The following is a 13449-nucleotide window of genomic DNA, read 5'->3' on the forward strand; positions in this document are numbered from 1 at the left end:
AGTCTATTTGTTTCACAGGTGCATTGTCCAAAGGGGCATAGGAAGTGGAGCAAGGCCAGTTGATGGATGGACAGGGTGACAAAGTGGTACAGAAGGGTGACATTCAGGGGGGGGTCTCATTTCCTGGCGGGGTCTTGGCATTGTTCTCGGTCTTTGTCCTGGATCTCAGGGACCGTTTGTGGGGTGGTTCTCCATCTGCAGGGGGTGGGGTGCTGGTGTCGTGTTCCTGTGGCTGTGCCTCCTGTCCACTAGTGCCGGCGGAGGTGGAGGGCTGTTCATCGTCCAGGCTAGTGTCGGGGGCCCCTTGTTGTGCCACAGTGTCCCTCCTGGTGTTGACAAGGTCTTGCAGCACCCCTGCAATGGTGACCAGGGTGGTGTTAATGGACTTAATTTCCTCCCTGATCCCCAGATAGTGTTCCTCCTGCAGCCGCTGGGTCTCCTGAAACTTGTCCAGTACCGTTGCCATCGTCTCCTGGGAATGATGGTATGCTCCCGTGATGTTGGAGAGGGCCTCGTGGAGAGTGGGTTCCCTGGGCCTGTCCTCCCCCTGTCGCACAGCAGTCCTCCCAGTTCCAATATTGTCCTGAGCCTCTGTCCCCTGAACTGTGTGTCCACTGCCACTGACCCCAGTTCCCTGATTGTCCTGTGTTTGTGGGGTGGCTTGGGGTCCCTGTAGTGGTGGATACACTGCTGATTGACGTGTCCTGGGGACAGAGGGAGGGCCTGCTGGGTGGATGCTGTGCTGGTGTTTCCTGAGGGGGAGGGTCTGTGGTGGCTTGTGCCAGTGTCAGGGGAACCGACTGTCCCGAGGTCCCTGATGGGCCGGGCTGGTCATCTTGATCCAGTTGTGCAGAGCTGCTGTCATCACTGTGGGTCTCCTCTGTGGGGGGACTGAATATGTCTGGTACCTCGTGACGTTGGGTAGGGGTCCTGCAGGGGTGTAAAGGCATGTGTGGGTATCTGTAATGGACATGCTTGGGTGATGGGTGTGAATGCATTGGTGTTACATGCAGGGCTTGGTTTTGGGATGTGTGGGTTGTTGGTGGGGTATCTGTGGGTTGTGTGCTGCACCTGTGATCCGAATAGCTGTGGCTCTACCCGGACGACTTCCTCCACCATGACCCTAAGCTCCTCCTCAGAGAGCCTGGGGTGTCGTTGAGGTGCCATGATGTGGTGTGATGTGATGTGTGAGGGGATGTATTGTTGTGTGTTTGAGGTGTGTAGATGTGGATGCTGGTGTTGTTTCTGGTGGTGTCCCTCTCTGGCGTGGTATCAGAATTCTGTTAGTAAGGGTTTGTGGGTGATGTTGGTGTGTGTTTTATATCGGATTAGATGTCTGGGTGTGTTGTGTGTATGTGTATCAGGTGTGTGTATTTCGAATCGTCCAATGCGGTTGTGTTTTGTAAATGTGTGTGTATTTTGAGCGCGGCGGTGTGTACCGCCAATTGAATACTGCGGTTGAAAGACCGTCGCGTGGATTCGTGGGTCGTGATAGTGTGGGCGTACTCCTGTTGGCGTGACGGTGGAGGTTTTATTATCGTCAGTTTATCACTGACCTTTGGTGTGGCAGCCTCATGTGGATACTGGATTGGTCTATTCACTGCTGAGCCCAGCCTTTATAGTGACTAGGAGCACCCTTTTGTGAGTTTAATAATGAGGTGTGGTGGGAGTGCATTGAGTATGTGCACTGTATTTTGTCTTGCTCACGTGAGCTGGTAGGCGAGCAATCAGGTGTAGGGTGGGGTGAGGATACTTACTACTTGTCAGTGTGTTACGCGTCAGACTGTTGCGTGATTATATTATGTTTATGCAGGTATCGTCTGAGTGCATTGTAATTAATATATTCGCTACTTCATGGAGGCTTCTCGTCATTTTTGGCCTCAAGTCTGGTTACCAATGTTTCCCAGGCTTTGCACCCTGTGTGTTGTTGACCATCTCGTGCTAGTTTCTTTAGTACCTGATATTCTGTGCGGGCCCAGCGCAATGTGAGGGTGTGCCAGGTTTTCAGATCAGGTGCTTTGGGCGCTTTCCAGTGCATAGCTATCAGTCTTTTGTACATCACACAGGCTAGATCCGCAAACTTATGTAGGTGTCTGTGTTTTTTTACTCTTGTACTCAGCCCCGTAGGCAGGACTTGGGATCTGCTGCTAATTCGAGTCCTGTCAACCCCGTGCCACTCTTTTTGTATTTGAGGGCACTCTCAGACCTTATGATAAAAGTGTGCCAATGGTGCTTTGCATCTAGGGCAAGCCGGCTCAGTCTCGGAACATTCGCTTTATCCTAGCTGGGGATAGGTACGTTTGATGTGTGAAATTAAACTGAGTGTAGCGGAATCTGGGGTTCCTCAACAACCCACGGGCATGGTATAGAGCTTTCGGCCAGTCTTCTTGGGGGATCGGGACAGGAAGCACAGTGTTCCCCCTAGCCCTCTCTAGGTCAGGCTCAGGGGGCTTGCTGAGGATCTTATATAGGCTCAATACTACTTTTGCTTGGGCATCATATTGTAACATATGGTGTATTATAGGAGAAGTCTCTGGTTCTAGGGCTCCTGCCCCCCCATGTTTTTTTTTAATTGGGTGACATGGCATGGTAAGCCAAAAATTGTCCGGGGTTCACTGCGGTGAGAGCCTGTATGGCTTCAAATGTCATTAGTTTACCATCTTCAAAGCAGTCGTCCACTACTTGTATGCCCGCTTCTGACCACAACTGTGGTGGATGCGTCACGGCCTCCGTCCACCCTGGGAGATGGTCCAAGGGGATGAGCGGGTTGTAGGGGAACGTCTTGCGCCCCCTCTGTACATATTTCCCCCAACATGCGTGTGCCACTTCCAGCAATGGATTAGCAGGTTCACTTTTGGGGTGTTTGTTTGTTAGCCATGTTATGAGGGGAGTCACTTGCAGCCGGGCCTCCAACCATACAGACTCTGGCTCCACAGGCCTGCGACAGCAGTTAAGTATCCACTGTAGCTGTGCAGCAACGTAGTAAAGTTCAAAATTGGGAGCTCCCCGTCCGCCAGCACCCATTTGGCGTTGTAGTGTAGTGAGTGCTACTCGCGCTCTGCCCCCACCCCATATGAGTTGAAGCAGCGTTGCATTCAGATTGCGGAAGAAACTTTTGGGGATGCTAAGTGGCAAAGCTGCGAAGTAATATAACAACCTAGGCAATACCAGCATATTCGCATAACAGCAATTTATTCCAGAAGCGTAACTAGCCCTTCATGGAAGCCAGCGCTCTTCCCAGATTACCATCTCTAAGGTCCAGCAGGCATTGTCCTGTCTTTCCGATGGCCAGCTGCTTAGTGGGAACACACACGACTTTTCCCAGTTTACCGCTAATCCGGATATCCCTCCATAGTCAGACAGTAGTGATATTACCGAGGGTATCACCTCGCTACCCTTCCGTGTGTATATTAAGGCATCGTCAGCATATAGCGAGATTGTGTGGTGTATCCCGTTCCTGACTATTTCCCATCTGTCTTCCATGGCGCGTATTCGTGACGCTAGTGGTTCCAATGGGGAGAGGTGGCAGCCCTGCCTCGTGCCCCTAGTGATCGGGAAGCTGTCGGATATGACTCCACCCGTTTTCACTCTGGCTTGTGGACTGGAGTATAATGTCTGTACCCAACGCGTATAATTGGGGCCTTTTCCCATTCGCCGCATAGTGGCTAGGAGGAAGTCCCACTCTAGCATATCAAAAGCTTTCTCAATATGTAGTGAGAGTACCATTTCGTCTTGTGCATCCGGGGGAGTGTCTCCCATTATGCTCAATCTACGAATATTTAAGAAGGTGCTACGCCTTGGGATAAATACATTTTGGTCATGTTTCAGGGTGTGCATGATGGGAGCTAACCTATTTGCCAGCATTTTACCCAATATTTTAAGTTTGTGGATAAATCATTTGTTTCCCAGTACTGCCTCAGTGTAGCGCTCAATGTTTCTACAAATGCCTGGTCTTGAAGAGCGTCCACCTGTAGTCTCCACGTGGGAATCCCCCTGACGTCTCTTGCCTCAGTTCAGTGTTATTCTCAGTGGGGAGTGATCTGATAAGGTCTTAGCTAAGTATTCTGTCCCATTGACCAATGCGCCTATTTCCTGGGTTCCCCATATTATGTCAATTCTAGTGTGTGTTTTGTGTGGGACTGAATAGAATGAATATTCCCTCTGTTGCGGGTGCCTCATGCGCCATATGTCAGAGTCTCATGTCTCCTGCCCCATGTCTGCAGTGGACTCGTGGTGTTTCTCTTTGCTATCGTGTTCTCTTGGGCGTTCGAACTGTCTAGTATTGCGACCCCCCCCCCCCCCCCCCAGATGGCCAGGGCCGTTGGGTTTGTCAATAGTGCCGGCGTGAGCGTGCCCAGGAATCCCGATACCCCGCTGTTTGGGGCGTATATGCCAATTAAAGACAACTGTCTGCCATCTAGCTGGCCTTCCACCACCACGAATCTGCCACCGTGATCTATTCTGTGTGCCGTTTGGACAAATGGGACGCCTCCTGCTAGCCAGATCAGTACTCCTCTTGCGAAAGCTGAGTATGATGTGCCTATGACCTGTCCTCCCCACTTCGCGTGCAGCTCCCGTAAATCTGGCTGCAGCAAATGTGTCTCTTGCAGGATGGCAATATGTATGCCCTGGCGCCTGAGGCGTGCATATACTCAGGATCTTTTACTCGGCGCTCCCATGCCCCTCACGTTCCATGTCACTATATCGTATTGATGTGTGTTGCGTTTCGCGTTTGGCGCCATGTGACATTATAAATTGTGACTGATCGTGGAGCTCTCCCATTTGCAAAATCCTTCCAGGTTACAGCCCATTCAGCAGTGTTATTTGTTAAAGTTACCATTGTCGGCAGTGTTCCCTGCATTTTGAGTGGATCTGTGGTGTACATTTTAACTGGTTTTCTCCCCCCTCCCACCCCAACTGGTTCCCCAACCCAACAATTAAAGTATGCAAAACTACTCAAGCCGTGAGTTTGTAGAAAAACCTGTATCCTTCTGGATATCCGTGGTAGAGCTATCACGTCAACCAGATGTGGCTCTTTTGCGGGGCTCACATCTTTCCGCAGACTTCGTCTGCCGATGCAGTTGGGTGCCCCCGGAGTGCAACCCACCCCCGCCGGCCCGCATAGTGCACTTCAACAGGCAAATGTAGGTTTATACAAAAGATACTCGTCGTTGGGGAACTGCATCCTCCGACGTCTGCTCCCGCCCTAGGGCTTCCTGCACCGTCCAACTGTATCAACTGTAAGTACAAAAGAGGAGGCGGCATGGCTGTGTGTAGTTGGAGTTCATCTGCAGTTCTGGGGGTAAGTTTCAGTCCTTTCAGCTCTTCTGTTATTGTAGAGTCAGAGCTGGCCGCGTCGGAATCCATGCTGATCTCGGGGGTGATCCGGATTGCCTTGAAGATGTTCTGTGTTAGCAGGGGAGTTATTTTCAGCACTCTTGCTCTTTACTCCGCTTCCTGTTGGTCAGTGGGTTGTCCCTTAGGTCGCCTCCTAGAGCGCTTCCTTGAGGTGGAGACTAGCCATTCTTCGTCCCCCTCCGTGCCCTCTCGGGGGCGCGCAAGCCCCTTGGTATGTAGCAATGTCCAGGCGTCCTCAGGAGAAGTGCATATGTGGGTGCGTTCCTCCGTTGCCACTCTTAATTTAGCAGGAAACAGTAAGGCGTATTTAATATTGTGCTCACGTAAGTGCTGCTTGATTTTAACATAGGAGTTACATTGTCTTTGCACCTCTTGTGTGAAGTCTGGATAGGCATTGATACCGGAGTCCTCATAACTGAATGGGCCTTTGTTGCGGAACTGCTGTAGCATTGCATCGCTGTCCCTGTAATTTAAAAATCTGGCTATCAATGGTCTGGGTGGCTGACCGGGGGCCGGAGGTCTCCCCGGGACACTGTGCGCCCTTTCCACGGAGAAGAACTTTGATGGAGCACCGTTTAGTACTTCTTTAATTAACCATTGTTCTAGGAATATTTCCATGCTTGGTTCCTGTATTTTTTCGGGGAACCCCAGGAAGCGAACGTTGTTGCGGCGCGACCTACTCTCTGCCTCCTCTGCCCGTCTCCAGAGCACCTTAATCTCTGCATCCAGACGTTGGATTTGTTTTTGATTGTCCTTGGCCCTCAGACCACCCCTCTTCTGCCGATTTCACTCTTTCCGCCAATTTACGATGATCCACTCGTAGATTCAGATCTTGTGAGACTCCATCTATTCTGTTTTCCAGGGAGGATTTAGTGTCCATAATTGCCTGTAGCACTTTTTCGAATTGTGCGGAGTGGGTCATGAGCGTGCTTTCTAATGTCTGTAAGGTCGGGTTTGTCTGTTGGTCGCTGGGTGCAGGTCCATGTGCATTTCGGTCTTCATTTTTGGTTGATTTAGATCTACCAGCCATTGTGCTAGTCTGTTAGGTGCCTTGTGGGGTGCGGCGGAATGCGTCCTGACGTTGCCCTCTCAACGGAGTACACTTTACCGTGCGTTGTTGGCTTAGTGCATACTTCCCTGCACTTTAGGCTCCTCTTGGGCAGGCAGTGCTGAGGTGGTGTCCATTGCAAATTTTAGCTATCAGGCCCACGATCCTGCTTATTATCGATCTGGTGCGGGGGCCACCTTCCAGCCAGGCAACCCCAGCAATAAGTCGCCTTAAAGTGTCCGATGCACCCCTTGTTGTATCAGTATTGTGTGCCTCCTGTGCGACACTGCCATCTGCCACGAGGGCATCGGTTAGGGTGGGTGGCAGCTACTCAACGGGGGCAGCGGCAAGAGAGAGTGAGGAAACGGGAGGAAGGGGAGCAGAGATCCGCTTCCCACCCCAGCTCTCATCCACCCCTCAGTTTGTTTGGCTGAGTTTCGAGGTCCGCCGGGCAGGGGAGTGGATCCGCTGGCTATAACAGCCCGGTGGCAGCAGGCCTGGCTCTTGAGTGTCTCTTCCCCGCACGCAGCCCGGGCCCAGTCCTTCATTAGTTGGCCTCCAGAATTAGTGCCTGCAAGTTTCCAGTGCTCCTCTCGGTGGTCAGCGCGCTCCAAGTGCGGGGGGCAGAATTTCGCGAGTGGCGCGCAGCGGCCTATATTCCCCGTGCCACTTCCTCAACGGATGGAGGGGGGGAGGGAAGCCCCAGCCGCGTCGCACTTCCTGCAGCCGGGACCCCCCCCCCCCCACCATCCGCACCCGCTCCGTACCTCAATGTTCCGAGGATGTTACCTCCGTGCACTTCACCTGCCGCTCCAGTCAAGGAGCCACGGTCCCAGCTCTTGAGTGTCCGCGTCGCTCCCGGGCAAGCCAGCACCAGTGCTGCGGGACAGACAAGCGCACTCGTCTCCTCCAGCACGGATGTTTCACTCTGGGCTCCCAGTGGCGGACTGTCACTCCTGGTGTTTTTCGCAGGATCCGGTGCCCCACCCAGGGGCCACCACTGCGCCGAACAGAGGTGCCGCGCCGCCCCGTGGGGGTGCCGGGAGCCGCCTCTGCTCTCCGTGTGGCGCGGAAGAATTCCGGTGGGAGGCGAGAAGGCGGCCACCCTTCGGCCCGAGTCGGCTGTCACGTCCAGTCGCTCACCGATGTGAGCACCCTCTCGCCGGCGCTCAGCCCGTGTCGAGCGCCGCAGGTCAAATCACTTCGTAGGCCGTCTCACGGCCACGAAGCAGGTTCCGCCGCCGGGGCACCAATTCTGCAGCCACACAGCTCCTCCGGTCCACGCTAGTCCGCCGAGATCAGATCCCGCTCCCACAGGCGCCGATAAGGTTCCGGGGCGCCCTCCAGGATATTTACAGCGAGCCCGGGACGGAGCTCACAAATTAGGCGTCCTTCCCGGCCGCCATTTTGGCTCATGTTTTTATAACGTTTAAATTGCATCTATTTGAAATTTTGGACACTAGGAGAGAAACCGTTTTTTTTCCCCCAGAAGTGATTTGATTTCGGTTGAAGTGCTGAAGCAGAGATTAGGAGCCAATAACCCAGCTTCCAAAATTAGCAACCTGACATTTTGAATTTTTTTTCACAGATTGGGGGGCGTGATGCTGAGCTGTTGTTGCCCTCAAATAGAGGCCCATGTGCTAAGCTGGAGCTTGGTTAATATAGCCTTGCATGCTTCGACCAGAGTGTATCATTATAGATTTAGATTGAGACTCATAAAGATCATAAGGGAGTGGGTGTTAGTCTCAAATAGGGCCTCCTGTATCACAGGGGTGAATTGTTGAACTCTCAGATGAAATCTCTTGTATATCCTTAGGATGAGGTCATGAAGTATCAGTTTTGTGCATCATGTTGGTTGGGACTTGCAACTCTAGGCGTAGAATTTGGATTGTTTTGAGGCGAAAGCTTGTTTGGAGTACATGGTGCCATCATCTTCATAAGTGTTGGCATGTTTTAAGTGACTCTGGATGGTGGGAAGGAGTTGAGTACATGAGGACAGAATCTTCTATTGACTGGATTTTCATCCTGGTGATGTACTTTTAGGCCAATCCTGTATTTATGAAGCAGTGAGGACATCTGTGAAGTCCATGGTAAAAAGAATTGGATGTATAAACTAGAGATGCCTCACCACCTGTATACCATATTTAACTAACACTGCCTTTGTTTGTTAGTGCCGTATTGGACTTATGTAAAATAGAGAAACCTGATTTCAGGGCCTCCAATCTTGGCGAGTAAGAGCATTGTTAATCATCACTGTGTTCTGTTTTACTGTTTTATTTATATTGCCTTAAATAGTCTTGCCTAGGCAAACATAACTATTGCATTGTATCTAATAACCAAGTATTCTTGACTCTTTATGCTATATTGAATGAACCAATTGTTGAGTGCAGCCATGCCCATGCATATGCCTAAATGATAGGAATTACAAAAGGAAGAAGATAAAATACTAAAAACAGAAGAAAAGGGTTGTGTGATGTCTGTTCCCAGTTAAGTGTTTGTTTTGCTTTTATCACATGGTGTTGAGCAACCTGGAGTCATGACTTAATTCATGAATTTTTATAAAAATGACTAATCTGTCATTTGCATCTTCTTGGTGCCAGATCCCATACGCTTTTCGGCCTCAACTCCACCACAAACGGGAACCAGTCAAATTCCAATCAGTCTAGTTCCTACTCCAGTAGGAACAATCCTGATCAAAGTGCCAGGCCAGATCCCCTTCAAATCCAAAGACAAGCAAGCGCAGATGGATTTCTGCCTCCAGTGGCACAGTGAGCACAGAACACACATCTGATGATACCCGCTGCTCTAGGCAGTTGTACTGAGAAATACACAAACGTGATGGACAAAATGCGCAAATTGATCTCAGACACTGGTAATTACTCAAGCTGGGCCCCAGACCATTTTGTTTTTTTTTTGTTTTGTTTTTTTGCCGACTATGCCATTCCAGATAGGAACCAGCCATATGCAAATTAGCCTAGGTCCCATTTCAGTAGGAACAGTCTACCTCTGCGGGTATTCCCAGACATGGCTTAGATCTTCACTGTAGCTAAGGATTCCAGCTGTACCTAACTAACAAGACTGAAGTAGGTTGAAACCAGTCTGAGGTTGCTTGTGTTCGCATTCGGATGGATCGGCCTCGTATTTCGGGCTGGATGGTTGATATTGGACCAAGACTAATTTGGAGAATGCGGGTCTGTCTCTGTCTAGAGTGGCGCAGTGGATGAAAAACTGGTGTGGTGTGTGGACTGAGCAATCACCAGTGTATTAGATTATTCAAACATTCATTCTATCACTTTGTTAATTGTGGTTATTTTCTGACATTGGCTTTAACCACTAAACCACTCTTCTCCTATATGTTGGTGCTTATATACAGAGCTCTATAAGGAATCAGGAATGACTCCCAAAGATTTGGTATTGCACCCTCCAACCACCCAATAAGCTTTTCAGAACTCTGCAACAGTGTGCGGAAGGGGCAGAAAATCAAACATCCCATTGACCATACATACAAGGCAGGTAAAGGTCTCATCTGCAGCTACTTGTGGGCTCGCTCGATGCAAGAACCCTCCAACCTGTCCCTTTTGGCATGTGCCTCCCCCTCCAGCCCCTTTTCTGCACCACAAGTAATCCGTATCAAGGCTTTCTAAAGACCTACTGGGTACACCTTCACCTTCATTGAAGACGTTGCTGACCTTATCACTCACACATTCATCAATCACACCATGAATTTCTGTCTTTGGACTTCAACATACCAGCCACCAATCCCACCACCAAGGAAAAAAAAAAAAAAGTAAAACCTTGCTATTCAGTCTGATACCAGGGTCATTGGTCAGTGCTTTAAGAGCCTACGCGTAGCTTGTTATTGTCTTCATGCCGCCTTTCTGCTGCCACCCCCAATCTTACTGGATTTTACAGATCCACTATACCAGCCCATTCCTTGTTGAATACACAGCAAACGCTTTATTTTCCACATTCGTCCTTGCTTCACTTCTTCGTGGGAGTGCCCTCTTTCTATTCTGTGTCACTTCTGTATCACTATTCCTGTTGAGACCCCAAGGAGCTTTGCTGATGGTCATACAATTAGTTAATACATATGTTCTGCATGGATGGAAGAAAAGTTTTGATTGAAGTGCTGTTTATTAGTTTTAAGTTTTGGTATCCTGCACTATGCCATAGAATGTGTGGTTTTTATTAATGGTGAAGCACCATCAAAGCACCTCTTACACACATGGGTTATAAGTAGATTTATGTGAGGGTAAGTTCACACGCTACATATATGAATCAGTAAGGACTCTAGCAGATACTTGGTTCCTTATTTTGGGAAAATACAGATCCTTATTTCTTTTGTGTTTTCGCAGTGGTTGTTAATGGGTCTTTTTTTTTATTTTTATTTTTTAAATCTCTCTTTATTGAATTTTTTCAGAGAACAATTCTTACAGTGATTTAATAAACAGTGTTGATTATAATGCAGTTGTGGAGTTCCTTTACCACCTTTCTGCTTCTTATCTTGTGATGCTAATTTTTAAATGATTTACAGCTTGTATCATTGTTACATTTGGTTAAAGGAGCACTGTAAGAACGATGAAAAAGTTAAAAGAGGAGAACAAAAAGGAAAAAAAAAAAAAGATTATGAGAAAGCAAAACGATATATAATAAGTTGAGGGGGTGGGGAAGATGCTGATGGGGGGAGATGATCTATTGGGGGACTTGACCACACCTTTTGGGGTTTGTTAGAGCGGCGGGGCCCGCGGGGGAGTTGGGGGTTCAATGTAGAAGTCACATGTATTTACTTTAGGGAAAGGCTGCGGGTACTGGGGGAAGGTTCTCAGTAGGAATGTCTTGTTACTTTTATTTGTTGTCTGCGTTGTACTGGTGAGCTAGGGCGGGCGGGTGTCGTCTTTTTCGAGTAGCTGTTCTAGGAAGGTGTCCCATATCGTTGCATTTTTAACCACTATCCCTATGTCCCTTAATGTGTTTAATACATGTTTTTCTGCGTTGGCCCAGTGAATTAGGTCTTTAGTCCATCTGTGTATATCTGGGGTGCCAGGGGACTTCCATTGTGTTGCAATGAGTCGTTTAAAGATGAACGCTAGGTCTGCGCATCTATGTTTTTGTTTGTCCTTGTTGCGCCTATGGCGTATGCCCAAGATGCAGGATTCGGGTGTGGGATTTAGCAGGAGACCCGACCACTTGGTTGTCTCTTGTGTGACGGTGTGCCGTGTGTGAAGTAGTGGTGGGCAGTTCCAGGTCATGTGGTAAAAATCTGCCTCTGTGGTTCCGCATCGTGGACATTCAGAAGTTGCTTGTGGAAACATACTGCTTTTTTCTTTTTAAAGGATGAATTATCCGCACTTGGGCCATCCCCCAAGCAGCTTTTTCTCCTTTGGTTGTTTAATCTGAGTTTGGGTTGCAATTTATCTCTTGTAGGTGTCTGCATTCACCCCTGATAGCATACTGGTGTTAAGTAGTACACTAAAATCAAATCAACAGAGAAAGTAAGCCGAGAGGAAACCAGCTACAGGGGAATAAAAACAATTGAGTGCTTTTATAAAACAAGATGGCTGTGAATAGTCCTAAACTGACCTGGAAGAGAGTTCAAAATGTCAGAATCTAGGAATCTACAGGTGTGTTATTTCTTTCTACACATTCTTCATTCAAGAGCTTCCCTAAAGAGTTCTAGATTTACAAAGAAGACCATTTGAGACCTGGTTTAAGTAGAGGGCCTTAAAACTGACCATTTGCCTCACTGGTAACCAGTGCAAAGGAAAATTCAGCTCTTTTCAGTAGAGCCTAAGATGATTAGCACTTTGCATATCTTCAACCCAATTTTTTTTATTTTTTTATTTTTTTTCGTGGATGTAACCAAAAGTAAAACCCTTGCCTATGGCAATCTGAGATTCTGAGTAACACAATACCATGCACAGTGTAATAAAAATCCATCCTTGAGTGTGTGGAATGTTAATAAAATATCTACTTATACAGGTTGCTTCTTAAACCTACTTGTCCTGTTTTAAAAAAAAAAAAAAAAAAAAAAAATCTACTTGTCCCTTTGATGCCATGTTGTACGACGACATATTATGGGCAGCAATCTCATTATGTAAGAGCTCTGATAATAGCCTCTCTGATTATGCCAAATAGTATGGCTTGAATAATTGAAATTTAAATCCCTATTATAGCAATTTCTTTGTTTTGCTACCATTCCGCAGATCTACATACTGGTGCTGGAGGAAACAGGAAGCAATAGTTCCAAGTCTGGAATGCCTTTGAGTCTGCAAGCCTTTTAACTTGTATGTTTTAAGGATTTTCACCAGCTCTTCTCTAATCTTTTACCATACTGAGAAAGGTTGAAAATTTACTCCTGACAAAGGCAGGAGTAGAAGTTCTTCCAGGATTGGGGGAAAAGTGGTTGGAGGGAAAGTGAACTTGTAAACATTCAGTACTTCTTCGCATGAGCAAATCTATACATGCATATTTGCTTGTGCTAGAATACAATTTACAGATTTCTAGGATTATGATTTTCTGGTCTAATTCTGTAAGTTCTTGTGAATCCATGAAAGCCACTAATTCAAAGACCTATACCATGACTCAAAGAATTGGGTCCCTAACTAGGCCTTGCGTTAACCAAGACATTTTTGTTTTTTTAATTAAACTTCTATTTCTCTCTATCTGTCGGCTGGCTTTACTGTGAGTGATCGCATTATGCTCTTCCACAAGGAGCATATTGGCACACAAAGTAGGTTTGTTCCATGCCAGGAACGACTGTGGTAATCAGCTGCGTAGTGAAACTGGAAGGGGCCATCCTGCAAAGAACATGCAGGGGCGACCCCTCCAGACTCATTCGGGGCAGGTGCTGTGCCGAGGTGGCCCCCTGAAGGGGTCTCCCGCAGGCCAGGGACTGCAGGGGCCTTTGTTACTGGTAACAATGTGTGCTTTTTCTGAGCAAAACATTTTTTTTGCTATTTGCCATTGTGTGTTACAATGGCGAGGCCCAGGCAAATCCCACAATGATAAAGTGTTAAAGCCATGTCAAAACAAGACACGCATTG

General features: G+C 48.1%; 1 protein-coding gene across 3 annotated transcripts in view; it reads left to right on the forward strand.

Moving 5' to 3' along the window:
* Window positions 1-13449, forward strand: part of KLHL18 (kelch like family member 18) — a 238982-nt gene that overhangs the window by 25245 nt on the left and 200288 nt on the right. The gene's annotated exons all lie outside the window — the stretch shown is intronic.

This window comes from Pleurodeles waltl, chromosome 10 (assembly GCF_031143425.1).
Source record: "Pleurodeles waltl isolate 20211129_DDA chromosome 10, aPleWal1.hap1.20221129, whole genome shotgun sequence".
Classification (NCBI taxonomy): Eukaryota; Metazoa; Chordata; class Amphibia; order Caudata; family Salamandridae; genus Pleurodeles; species Pleurodeles waltl.